This window comes from Petaurus breviceps, unplaced genomic scaffold (genome assembly GCF_028583685.1).
Source record: "Petaurus breviceps papuanus isolate PSGF00001 unplaced genomic scaffold, PetGlider_PUasm1.0 76, whole genome shotgun sequence".
Taxonomy (NCBI): domain Eukaryota; kingdom Metazoa; phylum Chordata; class Mammalia; order Diprotodontia; family Petauridae; genus Petaurus; species Petaurus breviceps.
Genome location: NW_027186473.1, coordinates 33,630,069 through 33,646,630, shown reverse-complemented (window position 1 = coordinate 33,646,630; position 16,562 = coordinate 33,630,069). Strand labels below are relative to the sequence as shown.

At 39.1% G+C, this 16,562-nt stretch overlaps 1 pseudogene; it reads left to right on the top strand.

Annotated features, from left to right (window-relative positions):
* The first annotated feature begins 6,300 nt into the window (after positions 1-6,300).
* On the top strand, positions 6,301-11,418 carry LOC138174942 (histone H4 transcription factor pseudogene; annotated as a pseudogene).
* The last annotated feature ends 5,144 nt before the right edge of the window (positions 11,419-16,562 follow it).

Here is a 16,562-nt window from a genome sequence, read left to right as displayed (position 1 = left end):
ATAAAGTCATTAGCTTCCATTAGCTCCAATCTAATTCTGAAGCAATGATTCTCCTCATTGAGTTTTTGAGATTCTTTTTCCATCTAGCAAATTCGGCTTTTTAAGGCATTCTTCTCCTCATTGCCTTTTTGGGCCTCCTTTGCCATTTGAGTCAGTCTGTTTTTTATGGTATTATTTTCCTCAGTCAGGCTGTTGACTCTCATTTCATAATTTTCTTTCATTGTTCTCATTTCTCTTCCCAATTTTTCCTCCACTTCTCTTATTTGGTTTTCAAAATCTTTCTTAAGGTCCTCTATGGCCTGTAACCAGCTTGTATTTTCCTTTGAAGCTTTGGTGCAGGAGTTCTGACTTCACTGTTTTCCTCCTGTTCCATGCTTTGCTCCTTTTTGTCCCTAAAATAGGAGTGTATTGTTGGAATCTTCTGTCTGCTTTGTTTCCTTTGCCTGCTCATTTTGCCACTCAATTACTTGACTTTTGGGCTTTTTGCCACAGTAGGACTCTGCCACCAAACAGGGGAGCTTTCGTCCCAAACACTGGGGTTTTCTCAGCTGCCAGAGGTATTAAATGGGTGCCCTCTCTGAGGTCTCCACACACTCTGGCAAGCTGGACACACAGTCCAGAACCTCCACCCTAGACTGCAATCCAGATCCGAGCAGGTTAAAGCAAGAGCAATTACCCCTCAGACTGGTGCTTGGTCCCCCTACACTCCGCAGGCAAAGTGCTGAAGCTGTCTAGTGGCGGCTCTGGCTGGCTGTGCTGGCGTCTCAGGGGCTTTTCGCCCTGGGGGTAAAAGCCACTCACTCCCACTTACTGGTCCCAAAGTCCAGACTGCACTAACATCTCACTTTGTCCTTTGTGTCTATGTGTTGATAAATATGAAAATGGCCACAGCTGCTGCTGATCTGGAGTCCCTCTGGCAAGAGGCTGGTCAGGCCCGCCCTGGGGCTAAAGCCTTGGCGATGGGCTGGGCTCGGCTCTCAGAGCGCTGTGCTGGATTCCTGTCGGCCTGCCAGGCTGTCCTCAGCGGGAGGTTAGCTTCTCTGTGTCATTTTTTGGGTTCTGTATCTCCAAAGTTTGTTTCGAGTCCCCTTTTTACATGGATTGGGGAGTGGAAGCCGGAGCTGAGGGAAGGTCGTGCTTCTACTCTGCCATCTTGGCTCCGCCCCCCTCCATCCCAACTTTCTTAATGTATTTTCTATTTTACTTTACTTTTGAGTCTGGACACCTCAGATTTTTCACAAAGTCACCCTTTATTGCCAGAAAAAAATGCATATCATATCTTTTTACTTAATAAAGGGAAAAGAAACCCACGACTCAGCAGTAGATTATAAGCCCCTGAGGGCTATTCCATTTTTATTTTTGCACCTTTTCTATATAGCATAGCACCTGGTACAAAGTAGGTGCTTAATAGAAGCTTACTCAATTGACTTTCCTACAATAGAATGATTCTCCTTAAACATAAAGACAAACTAATCAAAAGAAAAAAGTCTATTTAATGTTTATGCTGTGTTTATTTAGGTAATATGAAGTCGAAAGTTGAGAAAATGATCCATATACTGCCTCTCCCTCCCCCCCTCCCCCCCTCCCCGCCCTTTTGGGGCAGTTTGGGATATGAATTATTCAGACAGTCTAAACAGACCAAGATTAACAGAGAATTGTTCAATCCACCCATTCATTCCACAGTGTAAGCTCAGTGCATCAAACTCAGCATGTGCTATGCAAACATTAGCTTTATTTAGGGCAAGATTTTTGTCTGTTGAGTAATTGATCAATAACTTTTATCTCAATGAAATTAAGAAATGCAAAAAGAAAAGGGAGAAAATAATGGGAAATAATCTTTATTTTTATGAAAATCCTTGCTCCTGATTTTGCAACCCATAAATAGCATTTCTATTTTCATTACTTTAGTGTGAATCTATGATTTATCTATCTATTTTCAGTTTATCAAAACTTATGGATGTTTATTCTTTTTCTATGACTGGATATTTGCCATGGTTCATTAGTTAACTCTTTCACTGCTTCTGAAACAGGCTTCTCATAGTATCAGATAGCTGAATATTGAGAGGGAAAAAAACAACTAATGACATTTCAAGGTATCTATCCATGATACTATATTAAATGAACTCCAAAGTGTTTTTGCACTTAGTGACTCTTTTGATATAGCCAGTCCCCTCCTGACCATTGGCCATAAAAATCTAATTTCATATTTATTTATTTTAAATTGCTCTCTGTAATCTCATCAACTAAATGTAAAAGTGGTAGCTAGTATTAACTGTAACAAAATTTCTCTTTTGAAAATGAAAAAAAAAACCTTTTTATCCATTTAAAGTCTATTTTTGAGCATATCTTTTCCAAATTCTTAGATTCAATTCTCTTATACCAAGGGTCATTTAAAATTTTCTTTGACTTGAGAAATAAAAGATAGGTTTGAAAACTCCTAGGACCCTATGGGTTAATGGGTAAATCAGTAGTGCATATAAAGAGCATTTCCCCTACTTATATCATTTTTTAAAGGTGACCTCAAAACTTGTGATCACCTTATTAATTGATCAGCATAAATCTATTGATCAAGTATTCAAGAAGTAACATGGCATAGTAGGTAGTGTTGGATTTGTGGTCTGGAATACAAAGGTTCAAATTATCTGCCTCTGACACTTCTCAAATGTGTGACCTTGGACACTGTTTAGCTATTATTTTCTTAATAATATTTTATTTATAATTGTAGTACAGAGATTGGTTATCTGTCATTTCATGTAAGACAGCATGCATCTAATATAAAATTCTAGTTATCAAGTATTAAATTACTGCTACCTGCACTGACACCATTTCTACCATTTCTTTGCAGATGCTGCACTGGCCATTAATTCCAGGCTCCTTCAGGATAACCCTATTTTTGTTTCTGATGGCAATGATCAATGACTGAATTGCTATCACAAACCCTACAGTTTTCACAAGCAAATATATATTAGTTTCTTTTTTTTTTCTGTTAACATATTGTTGACTGAATTCTTGGGTATTTTGCTCATGGAAAGACTTTTGTAAATTGTTAGATATTAGCCCTTTCATAGATTCTGTTTAGAGGTAAACTATTTTGGGTTACATTTAACAAAATTATTGCTAGGTGGAGTGATATCTCCTCATTTTGAAAGTACTTCTGTAGGTTTCTGATCAATTTTCCATGTGCTCTAGAAACAGCTAGGTAGCACAATGGATAGTGTTGCATCTTGAGTCAAGAAGACCCGAGTTCAAATCCAGCCTGAGACATTTTCAAGCTGTGTGACCCTGGACAAGTCTGTCTGCCTTAGTTTCTTCATCTGTAAAGCGGGAATAATTATAGCATCTATCTTCTAGGATTGTTGTAGGCATCAAATGAGATATTTGTACAGTTACTGGCACAAAGTAGGTGTTTAATAAATGCTTGTTTCTTTCATTTTTCTTTTAAGTTTGTCTTTCAATACTTTTCCTCCCTTTTTGACAAATAATTGTTCATTTGTCTGCAAGTCCAACAGAGTGATGGGACCGATGTTTGGTCAATACTGTATGAGTTTGTTAGGAAAAGTTCAAAATCTCTTATGGTCCTTTTATAAAAATTCTGAAGGTTTAGATTATAATTGGTATTGCATCATAAACCTGTTTCACCCATTCAGCTTTGATACCATAATATTCTTAATGCATTTAATCACAGCTTTCTCCGTGATACATTTATGCTTGGTCTGTCTGAGTTGACTTAGTAGAGTACTAGACCTAGAATCAAATGTGTTTAAATCCAGCCTCAGGTATCTATTAGCTGTTTGACTTTGGGCAAATCATTCAACCTCTGTCAGTCTTCCTTCTCTGTAAAATGGTAATAATGGTATTATCTACCTCCCAACATTGTTGTGAAAATAAAACAAGTTAATATTTCTAAAACACTCTGTAAACCTTGTCGAGCTATATAAATACTGGTTATAGCAATCATCTTCATCTATTGGTTCAATGTGGTCTCTAGGTTCAAACCTAAAGTATTTAGTTTCTAAATTGGTACACTAGAGGAGCCTACTGGCATTTAAAACCTCTTCTTCAGTTGGAAGTTTGGCTGTAGAAGAATTTACTTCCACATGAGGTATACAGTCAATGGCTTCAGCATTGGTTGTTTGATGGTCTATTGAGAACACTATGTGTATGTTCCACTCATCTCTCCAAGATCATATTTCTTATCACTGATTCTTATCACATGGATCACATACATCTTATCACCATTAGCACTGTGCACCTAAGGTCTTTGGTTCCTAAATAGCTTTCAGGGCATTGTAGAAGCATTTTGGATTGTCATTGTAAGCGTAAAACTGAATCTCATCTGCCTTTTTACTGTACCATGAATCCTTCATCTCTCTAAGTTTCACTTGTACTTTACTTTTAATAGATTTAAACACTCCTTCTTAGAGACAGATGAACTCTTCTGCTTGTAAACCCTGTGAAGTTCTCATTTGTCATTTAGTAATTTCTGAATTTCCCCCATCATTTTCACCAAGCCAATTCTGATGTTTGCAAGTGTTTTGGCCCAGAATTGTCTTTGGAAGATCCTGAAGATCACCTGGCAAGGTAAGGTACCAGACACTTAGGTCCCTTCTTCAGCTGAACTGCTAACCATTTGAACTCTACTGCAGAGAGTGTAGCTCTGATGGGCTGGCCACATTGTTTGAATGCCTAAAAGACTATTTTATGGAGAACTCACACAAGGCAAGTTCTCACATGGAGAACAGAAGAAGATATACAAGGACACTCTCAAGGTCTGTCTGAGGAACCCTGATATTGATTGTGAGACATGGGACGCTGACATAGGAACATCCAGTATGGCATGCCCACATCAAAGTAGGTGCTGTGCTCTATGGGCAAAGCAGAATTGCAGTAGCTCAAAAGAAACCTGAGATGGACAAATTTAGAGCTACCTCCATCCCAAATGTTTAAATGGATTATTTGTGCCCACCTGTGGTAGAACCTTCCAAGTTCATACTGGTCTGATCAGCCACAGTCAGACACAACGCACTTTGACCCTGACATTTTGATGTCATTTTTTTCCTCTTTGGGTATTAAGGACAGCAACAACAGCACCACACTGCACATGCTAAGAAATTTTCATTTATTAAGTCCAAAGGACATTTTGATATTCCTGGAATAAGATTCTAAGAGATGTAGGAGTTCTTTATTGTGTTTTTCTCTGGAGCTGTGTAGCTTTCTATCATTCAAGTACATTAAATGATTTGTAAGATATTTTGTTTGGACTCTCCTTAATTTTTGAATTATACTTAGTTCCATTTATGGGAATTCATAGTGGATTCTGAGCTAGGTAGAACTCTAATGAGCTTAAACTATCTCCCTGAAAAAAAAATGTGACCTTTAATATCAATTGTTCTTCATATTATTGTGTTGATTTAAATAAATGTGGATATTATAAGGGAGCCCCCACATGAATGAAATCACAAGCATTTGGTGTGTACTGAAGCATGAAGACTGCATATAAAATCTCTAGGAGATAAACACTTAACTGTTGAGAATATCTTGTATCCTATTCACTGACTTTCTATATACTATTCATTTCCTCATACTGGACAGTGGTTAGGATATGATTCTGACATGTGCCCAGAGGGGACACTATAATACTACTGTATTGCTAAGAAAGTAGTGTTGAAATTTATAAATGTCATACAGTACTAACTAGTTAGTTTCACACAATGAAAAGCTGAGATGATAATCTCATATTTGGAATGGACTAACATCTTTTATTTTTAGGCTATTTGAAAGCAAAGAACATCTAAATATGGTAATTACTATGAGTATGCATGACAGAGAAAAGCCATTTTTTTCCTGGTCCATATCAGAGGATTTCATTATTATTTAATCTTTACTAATTGCTTTCATTACTAATTCATCTTCTACTCTCTTTTCAGTTGAGCCTTAAAATGTTTTGAAGGTTTTGATAATGTGATGCATTTATAGTGTACCTGCAGAGGAAGGAAAATGAGCTATGTAGAGTCCCTTTGGACTTTACTTTAAAAATATTGTTCCCCATCCTGAACCATAAGAGAGAAAAGTTAAAATGAAATAATTATTTCATGTACAAGTCCATTTAAGATTACTCCATGATTATGTGAGTTTGATTTGTTCCAATATGGAAAAAAATTATGTTACCATCTATTTTATCAGTTTTCACAGTTAAAGAATAATCCAGTGTCTTCCCCTTGCCCACCCACCCCCAACCAAGCTGCCTGGAAAAGCAAGAGGAACAGAGAGACCTGGGAGCAGAGAGCACTTCTGGTAATCATGTCACCCCCTACAAAGGTCCCCCAAGGGAGGCCCTGGTGCTACAGTGTGAAGGGGATCTGGGGATCCTGTACCTTTGTGGCCTCAACCTCAGAGGAGTTCAGCCAACCATCAGGAGGCACCTCCAGAAGCATCTCTGGAGTCCAGAGGAAGAAGATGAGAATGAGGTGGACCCACTTAGTGAAGAGTATTCCTGTTTGTTGCAAGATTGTGGCTTCTGTTCCTCAGATAGCTTGGCTGACCTGGTCCATCATGTCTGTTTCCACTGTTACCACACCCAGATGAAACAGTGGGGACTTCAGGCTCTGTAAGAACAGGCCGGACTCTTCCACTGCTTATTGGACTTCCAAAGTTGAAACATGAACCCCAATATTCCTGGACACTTCTTGGCCAGTGGGAGCACTGTGAGGGCTCTTCTGACAATCCAGAGTGGTTTTACTGGCACGTGGAGGCTCATTGCCTGTGTTGTGAATACAAGGCAGCCAGCAAGGAGAACCATGTGGTACCATGTGGCTGGAAAGATTGCAACTGTACCTTAAGAGGCCATGGTAAATTGAGAAAGTATCTTCGAAGCCACACCCAGGAAAAGGTGGTGGCCCGCTCCACCAGTGGGGGGAGGTTTGCCAATAACACTAAGTTTTTTGACCTCACACATGCCAGATATTACTGGACCAACAACGATTCCAGTGCTCCCACTGCTCCAAGAGGTTTGCTACAGAGCGACTATTGCGGGACCACATGCACAGCTTTGTAAATCACAGATGCCCTTCGAGCAACATGACCTGCCCGCTGCCCTCACTCCTGATACAGTGAAAGCTGCCCCATGAAATGTGATTACTGTGACTACTGTGATAAAAACCTGATTGACCTCCGGCAGCACCCAGACACCCACAGCGGGAGGAACCCGCCTCCCATTGTAAGTTTGCAAGCTGCAGCTTCAGCGCCCGCTCCCACTGCTGCATCAAGTCCCGTTACCGAAAAGTGCACCAAGGTGACTAGGACCCAAGATACGAGTGCCATGTGTGACAAGTGCTTCACTAGAGGCAACAATTTCACTGGAAAGAAGCTCTGGTACAAGTGGCCCCGGGCCATCCTCGGTTCTGATAGAAGGAGCATGAGGATGGTTAGGCGTTTGCAGTTGTTTGGCTCTGAGAGAGCGGTATGGGCGGAGCAGCTGTTAAAGAAGCCAGGGAAGGTGGGGGGAGGGGCGGGGGGAGGGTGGGGAGGGGGGCAGGCCCGGGGTCAGCACCGACCAGGAGCAACCTGCACGGGCTTATCCAGGAACCTGAGCCTGAGGAGGAGGTGCCTGAAGAGAAGCAAGAGGTGGAGGAAAGTGAGGGGCCGGCCCCTTTCTCTTCCTCTTCCCAGGACTCTCCCAGCCCTATTCATGTGCTTGAATAGGTCTCAGATACAGGAATTCAGCCTGATGTTCCAAAAAATTAATCCAGTCTCTACAAACTTAGTGCTTTGATTTTGGAATATTACTTTGGGGGGGGGGGAGGTACAACGTGTTCATTGCCAATAAGAAAATTCATCATATATTCAGCTCCCTTAATCTATGCCTCCTCCAATCTTATCCCTGAGGGTATCCCACACATGGCAAAGGTGGAAGGATCCAGAGACCAGGGAAAAGACTCTTGGCTTGGGGTAGGGGCTAATGGAAATGGTAGAGGCCTTTGGAGAGCAAGAATAGGGAATGGCTTTGAGAGACCTATGGTCTATAGATGGTCCCAGGAAACTAGGATGATTTGATGTCCCTTAAGGAACACTATGTTTAACAGCCTCGAGGTTTGGAGTTTAGTCTGAGATGCCCCTATACCCCCAAACATTGTACCCAACAAGGACCCAAATCCTGGGGAGACTTCCAGAATTATGACCACACTGTCTAAACCGCAGATTGTTCTGCAGTCATAGTTGACAGAGATATTGCCTGTCCCAAACATTGATCTCCCAGAGTATCCCACAAATTGTTGCCTGTTCCCACTCCCAAGGTTTGGTTCTTGAACTAATTCTCCCCAACACACACACACACACACACACACACACACACACACACACACACACTGTGCTGCCCCTCATATTTCTTACCAAGGGCAGTTCAAAAGGTCCTTCTACATGACTCTAGAGTGGCCCATAGCAGAGTGTGAGAGGAGAACAAAAATTACAAGAAAAAAAACCTAAACAAAATAGGAAAGCCAATCTCAAATCCAGGATGGGAAAACAATGTCTTGGCTGGGCCCTGAAAGGAGTGGAACCTTCAGTCCCTCACTCACTTAAGATTCCCAGCTCCTCAGCCTTCTGATCATCCCCTCCTCCTCCCACCCCCATGATACCATCAAGGCGATCTGGATTAATTTTTTGGTCCTTTCTCAGTAATTGTATACAATTTAGTTTATGTTCCCATTTAGAGTTCCTGTTAGAACTTAAGATTTCAGCTGTATTTTTCTCTCATCTCAGTGTCTCCAGTTCCTTTGCTAGTACAAAGCTAGAAAGACAAGGACTATAGAACAAGTTTATTACTGTAAAAAAATATAGAAAAGGGATTCATTCTTGAGCCCATAGTCAGTCAAGTAAACTTTCCCCTCTGCTGATCTCTGCTTTTTCCAGGGAGCTAAATAACTACTCCAGACATGTAGCATTGTGTGGGAGCTGAAGCCCTCCCAAGCAGTTGGAGTGTGGGGAGAAATTTTCTGTTGCTAATGAGTCCAACTGTCTCCTCTGGTCCTTTACGTTGGGACCTATTTGGGTCTCATGAGTCAAAGTACTAGTGAAGGGCAAATTCTATTATTGCCCCTTCATGTTCTGACTTTGTGTTTTGCTTGTCATTTTCTCTGCCTCTTCCATTTTTTTTTTTAACCAAAATGCAGGAACTCCATTTCTGCCACCTGCTTTTTCTTTTTTTTTCTTTTCAGAGCTGGGAAGGTAGGGCAATTGGCGTTAAGTGACTTGCCCAAGGTTACAGGGCTAGTTTTTACATTAAATGCCTGAAGCCAAATTTGAACTCAGGTCCTCCTGACTCCAGGGCCTGTGCTCTATTCACAGGCCACCTTGCTGCCCCCTGCCATGTGCTACTTTAGTGATTTGGAGGCTCTGCCTTTTTGCTGCTTTTACTGTATTCCAGCCTGCAGCTGCTCTCTATTTCCTGCTGTTGCTGCTGGACAGCCTGCCATTACTGCTGTGGTTGATGTGGTTACCTCTTTCAAGTTCCACTGTTCTAGAATTCAGCTGGTCAGACCAAAGTGTCTTAGGAAAACTCAACCCATTCAGGCTGTTTTTTTCTTAGCCTTACATCCTCATCAGCAAGCATTAAAAAAATACTGTTCAGGCAGCTATAGAGATCTCCAAACTTGCCCTTCTTAAACCTTTCCTTAGCTCTTACACCCAGGTACATTTGAGTAATTGAATTTCATTCTTTTTTCTTCTTCAGGGTATGAGGGTTATACTCCACATGAATCTGGGGAGAAACCGATATACTTTTTTATTATTATTATTTTTCATCCCAACTCCTGTTATCCTCCTTGGTACCATGAAGCTCCCCAAAAGGCCATTAGAAATACTAGAGGGTATTATAAATAAATCTAGAATTACTGGTAAAAGTTGATATAGATAAAACTAGACTACTACAGCAAAAGTCCATATCCAGAAGGAGGAACAAATTATAGTAAGGTTTACTTTGAATCCTCTCCTGAAGTAACATACAAAAACCAGAAGGAATGAATAAAGATATGATGAGAGATATAGTGCCTGCTTATAGCTTATCTAGTGTACATTTTAAATAAATTATCCCTTTATGCTTCAAGCCTTAATGTCATACCTTCTCAGAAGCCATTTCAAGAAAGCATCAACTGTATTAGTCAGCCCTTCACCTCCATTTTAATATGAGCAGAGCTATGTGTAGCAGAATATACAGATGGATTGCTTAGAAGCAATGAACCAAAATCTCTGGCACTAAGTATTTTTAAGTGAGTATAGAATCACAGAATCTTAGAGTAGTAAGGTAAGGGACTTCAGAGGTTAGCTAATCCAAATCTTCTCTAAACAAGAATCTCTGTGACTTTCCAAATAAGTGATGGTCCACTCCATGTGGAGACTTCCTCACCGCAGTGTTCTGTACCTTTCTTGTTGTAGTTGTATTTCAGCAATCTGACTCTTTATGACTCTGTATGGGGTTTTCTTGGCAAAGATAATGGAGTGGTTTTCCATTTCCTTCTCCAGTATATTAAAGCAAGCAGAGGTTAAGTGACTTGCCCAGAGTCACATAGCTAGTGAGTATATGAGGTCAGATTTGAACTCAGGTCTTCCTGGCTCCATGCCCAACACTCTATCCACTGAGCTGCTCAGTTGACCCAATGTAATAATTATGGGATTTTAAGATCTTCCATGCCCCTTGAACTTAGTGACATAGCAGGAAGGGGTGGGGCAAGAGGAAGTGGGAGCCGAGCGAGAGTGTGTGTTGTGACTGGAAGCATGGTGGCAGCAGCATCTGCAGCAGGGATGCAAACTCCTTTTTTTGAGCCAGCCAGTATTTCTGCTAGGGACTTCTGCTGAGGACTGCTAGTAACGGGAACTGACGGGGATGGGGGGAGTGAGCTGCTGGGAGCAAGCTTCCTGGATGCTGAGCAGTTGCCATGAGTGAGAAGAGGAGGATCTTTGCCTGAGGTGGCATGTTCTGTTTTGAAGGCTTGAGAATGTAGGTGTTTACTACATTAACTACGTGTGCCAACTTCAATCTACTGTGATGGCTTTGACTTTCTGGTTTGGGGACTCAGTTTTCTGGCATTTGAATAAATGTTCTAGCTTTGTCCCCCACATAGAGAGCCTGGTATATTTTGTGATTAATACCCATAATGGCATATTTATAGTTACCGTAGGCATTGTGAATATTGCATTGCTGATACACCCTCTTACTTGTATATTTTCTAACAGAGTCTATGTTTTTCCTTTATGAGCTTCACCCACTTTATAGAATCTATTATTGTTGTTGTTTTAATAAGGATAATCTAGTCACTTCTCACTAAATTTTGGTGGTCTATATGAAGTAGATATCCATGTCTTTTCTTTTTCCAATGTCTTACATTGTCTTTTCAATCACAGAGAACTGCTGTTATTCGCCATTGATGTTCTATTTCTTATACCATGCATGACTCCCCTTCCCGTACTGGATCTACCTTCATGTATCCCTTTCAGACTTGTACCCTCATATGAATATCAAAATTCTTTTTTTTAATAATACCCTCATCTCCTTATTCTTTTACCACTATTTATGGTTTCCTCCTCTTACTTCTGTTCTCTATCCTTCCTGCAACTTTGAGTCACATGACTCAGTGAATATCAGTAAAAAGCCTCACTTTTTGCCTTTCAGAATCTTTAACCTATATTTAACTGTATAAACTTGACAATATTTCTTCCATTGAGTCCAGCGCCCACTGTCTTATTGTTGTTTACCAACTTCTAAACACAATCCCTAGATTACGCTAACCATTATCTTCTTCTGTTCCTGCTCTTATTTATAAAATGGTGCTGGAAGAAGTCACAGAATAACTGTGTCCTGATTGAATTCACTTTATGTTTCTTATCTAATCTTAACTGGGCCCTCACTGCTATACAGCAAGCTTTTACTCACCCCTGATATATATTCAACTATATTCAACTCCCCATGTTTTCTGTTCAAAATATCTTCTTTAATCATCAAGCCACCTAGACTACTCCCTGTCTTTCAAGATGTTTTACCTCATAATTCACTGATTTTCCTCCTTGTTTTAAATATATGTGGTGAAACAAAACAGATTCCTTCACTGCCTATGTACTACACATTATGATGTGTGAATATAATATAATATTATTGTGCTATAAGAAATGACAAAAAGAATTATTTCAAAGAAACCTGGGAAGACATACAAACTATGCGGAGTAAAATGAGCAGAGTAAGGAGAAGAATTTAAATAACTTTGTAAAGACAAACAGCTTTGAAAGATTGAGGTACTCTGATGAATTTAATCACCAATTATAATTTCAAAGGCCCAGTGATGAAGAAGATACACCACATACATCCTGATAGAAAAGACAGATAGACTAATATTTTTCTCTCTCTCTTCCTCCCCCTCATCTATCTACCTATCCCACATATGCCAATTCATGGTTCTATTATTGATGTACCTATTTTCCTGTAGCCCTTCAAGAATTCTAATTTTTCTTTTTTGTAAAATATGGCAATGTATGGGTGTGAATTGGATGCTTAGACTTGCTTTAATTTATACTTCTCTAATTATAGATATTTTAGAATACACATAATATTTTAAAGATATATATCATATATTATATATATAAACATATATAGTTAATACTTTAAATTTCTTCCTCAAAAACTGCTTATTAGTACAATTTAATTATTTATCAATTGTTAAATCAAACATAAACTTTAATCAGTTTCTTACATATCTTGGAAATGAGACATTTATCAGAGGAACTTGTTGCTTAGATTTTCCCCCTATTTACCTGCTTTCCTCTTATTTTAACTATTAGTTTTGTTTGTGCACCTTAAAATTTTATGTATCCCCAAAGTGTTCATTCATTCTATGTTCTGATTCACTGATCAGTTTAAGAATATTACTTGAAAACTCCCTCTTATTTCAAATTCTACACTTTAAATAATGTCACCATCGTATGCTATGCTCACATCCTTTGTTCCAGCCTCAGAAGAATAGAGACTCTTCCTTCCTTTCAATCCTCTTCTTGTGGACTGGATCCCATTTCAATTGCCCATTCTATGAAATTGATCCTTCTCCCATATCACTCTTTTCCTGTTTTTAAAATATTTCCTTAATTAATAGATTAAATTCTATTACTGCCAAATATGCCTAGATCTCCATCCTGAAGAAAAGTCTTTACCTGAAGCTTCCATTCCCTTGTATTACTGTCCAATGTCTTTTTTTCCTTTTACAACTCCACTTCTGGAAAAAGTTGTGTTTGCTCATTTTCTCTACTTTCTTACTTTCTAGTAACTTCATAAGCAATTATAATCTTAGTTCCATTCCCACAACTTGACTTACCTTACTCTCTTCCATGTCACTAACATCTCTAAATGTATTTGAATTTACATACATACATATTGTGTTTTCTTATTTTTAAGTATATGTTATATCTGTCCCATCCACCCCCACACACACCCCAAGACATATAGAGTGTAAGCTCATTGAGGTCAATGACATTTTTTACTTTGTTTTTGTATCCCTAAAGCCTAATTAAGACACATAGCAGGGGCTTGATGAATGCTTATTGAATCAAATAAATCTAAATTGAGTACCTGCCACACCCCTCTGTGTCTGATTTGGTCATATACACATTCAGTTTTCTTTTGCTGACTCCATTTTTCAGTTTAAAGTCATCTTGATCAGACTTTTATTTGTCTCCAGACAAATATGTAATTTACTAGCTCCGCATAAGCAGTTTCAATGCATTTTAACTTATGAAAGATTTTAATAAGCTAAAACAAATAAAATGTTATTTACAGTCATCCACAGGATAAACAAGCAGTGCAGTAAAAAGGGCCCTGATAAGCTTTAAATAAGCTGTCTTTGATTTATCTTTGTATCTCAGCATATACAAGTTAATTCAACAGCATTACTAAGTACCTGCTATGTATAAGGAACTATTTTAGGTGCTGGGGACACAAAGCTTTTTGCATTTGGAGTAATCTCTACTTTCAAGGAGATTGCATTTTACTGGGGGTATAGGTGGTTCCAACAGCGACACAGGGTCACAAAATTTTAAGCTAAAATTGACCTCCTCTGAATATGCTTCAGTGGGTCAGTGTTCTTTGATGAAAAGTGCAAAGCTCAGAAATGAATGAAACATCCTGATGAGATCTGTACAGGTAGGACTATCACCTCTATCATTCTGAATATTTGTATACAGAATGTGTAAACTTTTTAGTCTGCCATTGAAGGCCCTTCATAATCTAGTATTCACTGATCTCGCCACTCCTGTTTAATACTGCTCCTCTTTATATACTTTATATATTCAAGTCAGACCTGATTACTTGATATTCCTTAAATTCCACATGCCATATCTTAGCCCTATGCCTTGGAAGAAAACATCCCCAATGCCTTGAATATGCTTCCACTTTTTTCTTTACCTTTCCAGGATCTTTTGTTGCTTCAAGGATCAATTCAACTGTTACCTCCTGCATGAAACTTTCTTTTTTACTTTTGTTTACTTCTCCTATGGTTGTAGAGCTTTTTTTCTGTTTCTACCAGTGCTCCATTTACTCCTTATTCTCTATTATACTTATCTTTTTTGATTTTGTCTTGAATATAATAGCACTTAATACATTTTTTAAATTAATTGGAGTTGGAGGAGGGTCTCACATACCAAATTAAACCATTCGTATTTTATCCTGTAGATAATAGAGAGCCACTGAAGGTTAAGTAGGGGAGTTACATGATCACACATGAATGTGCAGGGGATACATTAGTATAGCTATTAATGGAAGGACAGAACAAAGAGTAAGACAGGTTAAGAGACTATTATAGTAATTGCAAAAGTTGCCACTACTATGGGGGGAGGAGTAAAATAAGAATTGAAGAGGGGAGGAATCCAAGAGATATTGTGGAAGAAGAACTGATTCCATTTAGCAAGCAGTTAGCTGTGGTAAATGTGTGCTGGATTGAAAAAATGAAGATTCTTTATCTCGTGTCATTTCTTAAAGAAATTCAAAGATTTTTAGCAAAATACATATGAAAGACTCCTATACTATAACATTTTAAAGATGGACAACTTTTAAATACAATAATCCTGAGTAATACAATGAGCATTCTGTTTTTGAGAGTACAAAGGGTTTTTATTTTCCCTTAGATAAATTTAAAAGAAATAAAATAAAAAGAAATCATTGGACTGGGATGCTTTGGCATAGCTACTTCAACATCCATTGGATTTATCCTTGAGGCTAGACAGATGAGCTAGGAGCAAATTCCTTTCCTTTGTGCTCAGGCAATGATACATAGTTGGATGCACAGACTAGAGATCATGTCCATTAGGTTGTGTAACTTGGATACATATTGCTGATTGATAATGAACTGGGCTTAGAAATGAATATTTCCACCTATGCTATTGTCTCTTGTCATAATCTCAAAGGTCAGAAATGTCATCACTTTACTGAGGATCTTAAACTATTTCCAAGGGTGTCGCAAAATTATCAAAACAAAATTAATTTTACTCTACTTACTTATTTAAAAATAAATATATCCCATAGGATTCTTTAGGGAAAAGGTGATGTCATGAAATCAAAAAGTTATAAAACATTCAAATTCCTACTATAATGGAAAGGATGACTGAAGAAATTCAGGCTCAAAAGAAATACATATATATAAGTGTGTGTATGTATACACATATAAACCATATAAATACATAGCTTAAATAAACAAGAATCAAATATTAAATGTCTGCTACCATCAGATTCTATGTATGTGTGATAGTAATGGAATATAAAGATCCCCCTGTATTGGCTTGGTTTTCAAATTGATTGTGTTAAAACCCAGAGCTTGTTAATCCCACCTGTGGGATGGACTTGTTGATGTGAAAAGAGAGGGCTGAACTGGGAGGAGCTGGTGACATAGATTTAGAGAGACAAGAGAGAGGCAGAAGAACTTTTTTGGAAGCAGCACCCTTGTGGAGGCAGAGAGAGACTGAGAGGATTGCTGAGGGCCACTTTGAATCGTCCTGGACTTTTGAGACCTGCCCCCAGAGCTGCCAAGGACTGAGGAGACATGGCTGTTTTGCTGGTACTTTGTATGTCTGTTTTGATGTTGTTTTGCCAGATTTGTCCACTGGTGAAAGACAGTCCTGTTGAAGAAGTCCTGGAACCTGGCTGTTGGCTAAGAGCTCCTGAGACTGTCCTGCAGACAGAGAGTGAATACTGTCCACTGGTGAAGGACAGTGCTGTTGTTGCAGGGGTCTGGGAACCTTTCTCTTGGTTCAGAAGCCCTGAAGAAGGATTTTCTTGTTGTATGTTTACAGAAATCCTGGGAGAGGGTTTTGCTAATGTTTTCAGGGGTTCTAGGACTGTTCTGCAGACAGAGGATGAATTAATGAAGAGACTGGCAATGTATCTTGTGGCCTTGCTAAGCCTTGTCTCCCCAGGAACTAAGATAGCTGAGAACTTGCCTTCTGTCAAGATGAAGAAAAGACCTCCATTTGGGTATTAAGTGCTGTGCTTAAACTTGTTGTAACTCTGGGGTAGATTCAATTGTGATCCAGGGGTGGGG